The sequence below is a fragment of the Microtus ochrogaster genome, chromosome 15 (genome assembly GCF_000317375.1).
Source record: "Microtus ochrogaster isolate Prairie Vole_2 chromosome 15, MicOch1.0, whole genome shotgun sequence".
Lineage (NCBI taxonomy): Eukaryota > Metazoa > Chordata > Mammalia > Rodentia > Cricetidae > Microtus > Microtus ochrogaster.
Genome location: NC_022017.1, coordinates 16,818,611 through 16,825,974, shown reverse-complemented (window position 1 = coordinate 16,825,974; position 7,364 = coordinate 16,818,611). Strand labels below are relative to the sequence as shown.

The 7,364-nt window shown below is 47.1% G+C and overlaps 2 protein-coding genes across 5 annotated transcripts in view; one reads left to right on the top strand and one right to left on the bottom strand.

Annotated features, from left to right (window-relative positions):
- Pus7l (pseudouridine synthase 7 like) overlaps positions 1–2,548 on the bottom strand; it is a 23,360-nt gene extending 20,812 nt beyond the window's left edge. The window contains exon 1 of one of the 2 annotated variants that reach the window (XM_026782775.1): positions 2,486–2,548. The gene's annotated coding sequence lies outside the window, so the exon portion shown is untranslated. Of the gene's footprint in view, positions 1–2,233; positions 2,293–2,485 lie in introns of those variants that run through there. The other variant, XM_005354300.3, reaches the window with a different exon arrangement.
- The window catches only part of Irak4 (interleukin 1 receptor associated kinase 4), a 30,149-nt gene continuing 25,206 nt past the window's right edge, over positions 2,422–7,364 (top strand). Inside the window, exons 1-2 of one of the 3 annotated variants that reach the window (XM_026782776.1) lie at positions 2,422–2,605; positions 6,090–6,209. The gene's annotated coding sequence lies outside the window, so the exon portion shown is untranslated. Of the gene's footprint in view, positions 3,544–6,089; positions 6,210–7,364 lie in introns of all 3 variants that reach the window. The other 2 variants (XM_026782777.1, XM_005354299.3) reach the window with 2 other exon arrangements.

Sequence of the window (7,364 nt, the reverse complement as noted above, 5' to 3'; positions counted from 1 at the left end):
GAAGAAAAAAAGAAAGAAAGAAAGACTAGTCAGTCCTGGTCCTTCAGCTTTCTCTAAATTCCCGACACGAAAGACACAAAAATCCCAAGCTGATGAGAGGATATTTCTACCGAATCACCGGCTTCAGAGAAAGGAAACCATTATCGAGTTTTCTTGGAGCGGTGGCACAAGAGCAATTCCACCAGGAACCCCACAGTCGGCACCACCAGCACCATCGCACACAGGGCTGTGGGAATCAACTTCACTGCTTGGCGCTTGCACTTCCCATACTTTACAAGTACTTTGTCATCTTGATCTAAACGACTTAGCAAACACCCGACCTCCTCGGTCCTTTCCATTGGGCCAAGAACAAATCGCAGCGAACTCTCTGTATCACCATGTCCACGTTTATTTTCTTTAATTGTTAAATTCCCTGTAGCCCCTGCATTCCTAAAGGAATCCTAAAGATTTTTCTTCTCCTGACGTCTTCTCAGGGGAAAGACTTTTTTTTTTTTCTTTCAACCCAATGTATCTTAGATCTGGAGACTCGAATAACATTGCCTGTTTGTTGTCACTGATCTTTCCAAACAGGTTGTTTCCCTTCTACCTCAGTTCCTTTACAGATCTTGTCCTGGACTTTACCATCTTCCCACCTGGCCTCTCTGGGAACGCCTTCCCTGAGACTTCCACCCTCTTGAGCAGATCCTCTCAGTCACCCACGTGGATCCTGTTTCTAGCCCCATCCCACATTCCCGCAATCTCTGGCCCTCCATTTCCGCCATCCACTCTTATCATTCTTACTATCAAATTTACCACCTACAGAAATCAATTTCCTGATCAAACCTGTTTTGACATTCTTCAAGAGTTCCAACTCCCGCCAGGCGGTGGTGGCGCCGGCCTTTAATCCCAGCACTCGGGAGGCAGAGGCAGGAGGATCTCTGTGAGTTCGAGACCAGCCTGGTCTACAAGAGCTAGTTCCAGGACAGGCTCCAAAGCCACAGAGAAACCCTGTCTCGAAAAACCAAAAAAAAAAAAAAAAAAAGAGTTCCAACTCCCAAATTCTTAGGCATTGTGGCAGCTACTTCTGTCTAGCCAACTCTCATCTACTATGGGTAGCACCCAAGACACCGTATTAAAAGGTAAACTGTACCACAAGTGTTTAAAACCCCTATTGTTACATTTACAACAAAGTCTAAACTACCTACCCCGAGATTTTGTGTCCTGTCTACTCTGCACTGTGATATACCTTTATCCCATCACCCTCTAAACCACGGTTACACTCTCTAACCGCTCTCTCCTCACTACCTTTGTGGCAACTTCCTGCCCAGTCTTTTAGGATCACATTCTCAGAGGTTTGCACTGACCAATAATCTAATCTATGGGAACCAGCATGCCATTTTCTTAAAAAAGAAAAATAAAAAATAAATAAAACAATTTAATTTTCTGTACAGCAAATGTTTTTATTATTTACTGTCCATCTTCTTGAAGTTAGTGTCAATCCCACATGAGCAGGGCTTCTACCTCATTCAATACTGATTAGCCCACATTTAGAATAGCACCAAGCACATAATAGATACCACAGCAGGTCTACAATCAATATCGGTTGTTGGACAAAAACAAACTGGAACACTGTAAGAGCTGTTATAGCGATGAGGAGGAAGAGTTAACTTTTGTTTGTGATAACCAGAAAGGGTATACTAAATTACTAATCAAGTCTTTGAAAATAGTTCAAGAGACAGAAGAGGGGCAGAAATACTGAACGCTCTGTCAAAAGTTGGAATCTGCCTAGTGGAGGTGTTTCTAAAATGACGGATGGAACTCAGCAGTCAGCTGTGGCCAAGTCCACAGGGGTCCACAGGACTCCAGAACCCTAGGGATTCTAGGAAAAGAAAGATCATATAAAGACAGTCTAGGCTACACGTGGGGACTGCAGCGACAGCGACGAAGGCATTCCAGACAAGTAGGTAGCAAAGCAGCGGAATGCAAAGACGGGCGAACCGCGGGGCGCGGGCTGGGCTGGCAGGAGCTCCTCTGCTGCTCCTCAGGGCGAGCCAAGGCTGCGGGGACCCAGCCCGGGGGATCTTCAGCCCCGACCCTGCTCCCGCGGTGCCCGCCACGCCTTCCTCCCCACTCCCAGCCCCGCGCCACCCTGTCCATGTCGCCCTTCTAGGGGGCACCACCATCGGGTCTTCCACGTCCGCCACTCTTACACCCACGCGTAACCCAGCATCCCACTAGACTTAGCCTGTTCTACCTCGCTTCCGAGAGAAAGCGGTCCTCCCGTGGGCCACAGTGCGCATTCCCGGAAGCCTTCGCCTGCCCAGCCTCCTACCGGGACATTTAAAGGGACAGGCTCCCACTTGTGTGGTTTCTCTCTGGTAGAGCAGCAGAGGGCGGGGAAAGGAAGGCGTGGCCTTCCGGGTTGGCCCCGCCCCCACTCTCATCCTCCCGGGCTGCCCGCGCTGAGGGTCCCGCACGGAACTGATGCCCTGGGAAACCCTATCACCTTGTAGCAGAAGATCTGAAGTCGTTCCGTGGCCCCGGCGCGTCCTCCCCTCCCGAGTCCTCGTGGGACCCTGGCGGGGCGCCGGTCCTTGTTCAGGAAGCGAGGAGCGTCAGAGAGGAAGTAGGTTGGGCGACCGTGGGAGGAAGGCCGCTCTCAGGCCAAGACCTCGCTGCAATCCTCTGGCCGGGGACCGGTTTGCAACCGGCTCGCTTCCCCCCAGATCCGAGAAGTGGGTGCACCCCCACAGAGGCGTGGAGAGCCCCACAGCCTTTGCGCGCCGGTCCGCTGGTGTTTCGATCTCTCTTGGTGGGGAGTAGAGGAAGCTGTCAGACAGACAGTCAACAGGTGGAGGGAGGGACAAGCGCAGTACTGCTTGGAAGAATAAAAATAAGCAGAAAAAGCAAAGCCCTAGAGAGCCAGAAAGCTCCAGTCGCTTTCGGAATGGACACAGTGCCCCAAAATAGAAGATTTAAAAAAAAATCGACTTTTCCGTTCCGGCTTTCCAAGGAAGAAACTACACAAGTGGGAGACTATTCTGGGAGTAAGCCTTCAAGATATATGTCAAAGAGCTCGGGTTTCTTTTATATTCCTATTTTTATGCTAAACATTTTTGCTACCTGCATGTTCCAGACTGACCTGATCTCCCAGGCCAAACTTCGGCCTTTACAGTCTTGCCTCCGTCCTGTTTCTGGCCCAAGCAGAAAACCCTGGTGCCGTCTTTGCCCTCTCTATTATCAGCAGACTTCTGTGGATTGCCCTGCAGAATGCACCTAGCGCTAGGAGACTAGCGCCCTTTCAACCTTCCACGTAAACTTTTGGTGCACGTCCAGTCACCTCTTCCTGTTTCTTTGTCCTTACTCTGCTCACCTTGTCCAGGAAACCTCCGCTCTAGGAATGAATACAGAAATATCTGCACTCCCATCGGAACTTCCACTGTCTCTTCTTTCAACTCAGAAGATAATCACTTCAAAGGCCCTGATCAATCCCTCATCTCTAATCGCACCTGCTTCTTGCTGTTTGTCTGTGGAAACGGTTAGGTCTCGCACCCAGCACAAAAGGTTAACTGAGATACCTAATAACATATCAAAGCAGATGCTGGCCACCAGGTTCTCCCAGCATCCCTCAGTCCCTACCTCCAGTACCTGGCACACCCGCCCCCTTACCCTGAACCCTTGGTACTGGGTACCAGCCCAACTACTGGGCTTCCCATCCCCAGCTCCTCTGGCCCCTGTATAACCCAGCCTTTTGGGCTCTGCCAGTTTCTTAGGCCAGGCCACCACTTTTGGTAGGCAGTTCCTCTCTTGCTCACCCTGCCCCTCTCTCCTCAAATGGCCAGGCTCAATTTGGCCATGTTTACTCTGGACCCTCAGATATCTCTGTCAATGCCTGTGGCTATGCTCTCCCTCGTATCTACATAAGCTTTCTCCTCAGCCCCTGAGGAGCAGTCATGTCTTCCCTTTTATTTCTTTTCTTCGTTCAGAAGCACCTCCAAATTCTGTGCCTTCTACTCATTGTCCCCAGAAACTTTCCCAGCAGGCACCGCATTGAATAGTGTCCTCACTCCTGTTCTTCACAGAGATCTCAGGAGGCCCACGGGGACTAACCCTTCACAGGGACTAACCCTTTTAAAGTTGCAGCTCCTTGCCACTCCATCTAACACTGCCTTACTTACTTTTCTACTACGGTGGCAAACCACCATGACCGAGGCAAGGTTGAGCTTAGGGATCTAGATAAGAGCCTTCTCCAAGCACAGTGGGAGAGTATAAATGGAAGCCTGAAACAGACAAAACTAATGAGCTAGAGCAGCGGCTCAGAGTTCACATCCTGAACCACAAGCAGGAGGCTGAGAGAGCTCACTGGACATGGCCCAAGACTTGAAATCTCAAAGGCTGTCTCCACTAACTCCTCCTCATCCTCCCAAACTTGGGAACCAAACATTCAAATGAGGGAGGCTTGTGGGGCCTTCCCATTCAAACCACCATAGACACCATTTAACATACGTTAAGATGCATTCTTAGCTTGCTGCCTTCCTCCTCCATTAGAATAAAACTTCTGTGTGTTCTTGTCTCCTTTTTCTCTCTATTTTTCTTAATGTTTTATTTCCAGGCACCTGAATAATATCAATCTCAAATAGGTGAATGGATGGCAGTATATTTTTAGTTATATCCAAAGGATTTTAAGTTGCCACTGAAGTAAATCAGTGTATAAGAAACATAGATGTTGTCCATGGCATCAAAAAGGTCCATGTATCGCGGACAAATGGAAGTGTTGTAGGGTGAGAGTCACTGGGAGAGCTTATGTGAAACATTTTTGTTTGGCTATGGGGGGGCGTGCAGTCAGTAAAACATTTAAAATATGGCAAAAATGCCGGGCGGTGGTGGCGCACGCCTTTAATCCCAGCACTCGGCAGGCAGAGGCAGGCGGATCTCTGTGAGTTCAAGACCAGCCTGGTCTACAGAGCTAGTTCCAGGACAGGCTCCAAAGCCACAGAGAAACCCTGTCTCGAAAAACCAAAAAAAAAAAAATGGCAAAAATATAAGTATGAGAGTTATGAGAATAATAAGGAAGGAGCCAGAGTGGGAGGAACCCTAACACATTACATAGGAGGAGACTTGCAATTGTTCTTGCTTTGTTTTGGTTTTGGTTTTTGGGGTGTGTGTGTGTGTGTGTGTGTGTGTGTGTGTGTGTGTGTGTGTGTGTTTTGTTCTGGTCCCAGTGTCTTTGGGCCCCATCTCAAACCAGTTAGGATTTATTCCGTGCCTAAGCAGCAGTGGCTTGTAAGGGAGGACACAAATTCCATCCTTAGCAGTCAGATCCAGTCTTTATAAACTTTCCGTAGCAGTCAGATCCAGTCTTTATAAACTTTGAAATACTGCAGTAGCCAAGGAATCAAACTGGTCCCGAAGGTCGTTAAGCTGCCCTGAAATTGCTTTAATATTTCCTGAAATCTGGGGGGACAGAGAGGTTAACTGATGCAAAGAAGGCTGCTGTCCAGCTGTTTTAGTTCTGAGTCCTGGAAACAATATCTGAAGTGGCAAAAAGAGGGATGAATTGGATGGCCCATTAGTTCCCCCTTCAGAGGTCACCCAAACTGCTTTTAGAGGTTTGGGAGCACTGATTTCAGCTGCCTCGAGCTCACGAAAATGAGTGATGTAGAAGGGACCATAGTTAGGATGCCTCAGAGGATGCATCTAAGGAGCCACAATAAAACATACAGATGGGAAAGATCCAAAACGTAAGACAGGAGGTAGTAACTGCAACCTTGTGTAGGCAGAGATTTGCTGTCCTGCCAGTCAGTTCTGTACCACCAGCCAGCTCCCAAATAACCACACAGAGACTTACTATTAGCTATAAATGTTCAGTCGATAGCTTAGGCTTGTTAATACCTAGCTCTAAACTAGCATCTTAAATTAACCCATAGTTTTTATCTGCACTCTATCACACGGCAGTATCTTTTTTCAATGCTGGATGTTCATCTGCTTCCCCAGCCTCTTGCTGGTGGCTCTCTGTGACTCCACCCTTCTTCCCAGCATCCTCTTTGGCTCTCCGGCGTAAACTCTTCCTGTCCAACTATTAACCACTTGGCCTCCTCTTATTTAAACAGGTCAGAAGGTGCCTTGGCAAAGACACATCTTTACAGTGTACAAAAAGGTTATTCCGTAGCAACCTTCGGGGAACACTAAGAGGCCAAGTTAAAGAGGAAAATTTTTAGATGGTGATTAAGGTAAGTTTTGTTTGGTAAGTCTAAGTGATCAGTTATTTCTAGGTCTGTGCTGAGGGGGACATCATGGCAGAGAGCACATAGTGGAACAATTCTGCCAACCTTGTGGTGTGGGAGGGGCAGAGAGAAGGAGGGAGGAAAGAAAAGAGATAGAAAGGGAACAGGGTCCAAGCCCTTCAAGGGGCACCTACCTGGTGACCTTTTCATTTAGGTAGACCCCACCTCCTAAAGTTACCACCAGTTCCCAATATCCCATTAAGCTCTGAATCCATCAGTGCATGAATACATTGATAGATACCAAGAGAGCCTGCATGATCCAAACACCTACCAAATGCACCCTTGCCCCCTCAGAAAGCTACATATTGGGGGCAAAGACTTGAAAACAAGAGTTTTGAAGAATTATTTCAAATCCAAACCATACCATACAATACCAGTATCTATAACTTATAATCTATTAAAAAGCATAATTCACATTAATGCGTAGAATGAGTTTGATCCCTAACTTATGGAGCTGAAAGTATAATGACAGAGATCAATGGCAAACAAGCAACTAATTATATGTTTGTAAATATATTGATGTTTGTATATATTGATGATCGTAAATATATTGATATAGTGATGAGTGGTGATTAACTATGGGGAGAGTCAACCTGTTTAGATACGATAGACAATGAAGGCCAGAGAGACATGAATACTAGCAAAGAGGAGGCTTGTATACAGATAAAAACATTTACTGTTTTATAACTTTTATATTTTGTACCATTTAAATATATCATTTACTCCTAAGATTAATTATATCTAAAAAAATGAAAACATACAGAAACAAACCGTTGAAAGAATAATATGTCTGTTTCTCTTGATTAATTGGAAGGAAGGGTTATTGCCCTTTGAGAACGAGGAACAGAGAAAGCACAAGAGAGATAAAAGTAGGAAATGGCCATGGGACATAAGGAGAGAAAAGTAGAAGGTTAAGTGAGAGCTGGAGGACAAATGGAGAGGCCTGGTCTCACCAGCCTGCCCCATTCTTACCAATCTGCTTCTGTTCTCACCAGCCTGCCCCTGTTCTCACCAGTCTACCCCTGTTCTCTCCAACCTGCCCCTGTTCTCACCAGCCTGCCCTGTTCTCACCAGCCTGCCCCTGTTCTCACCAGCCTGCCC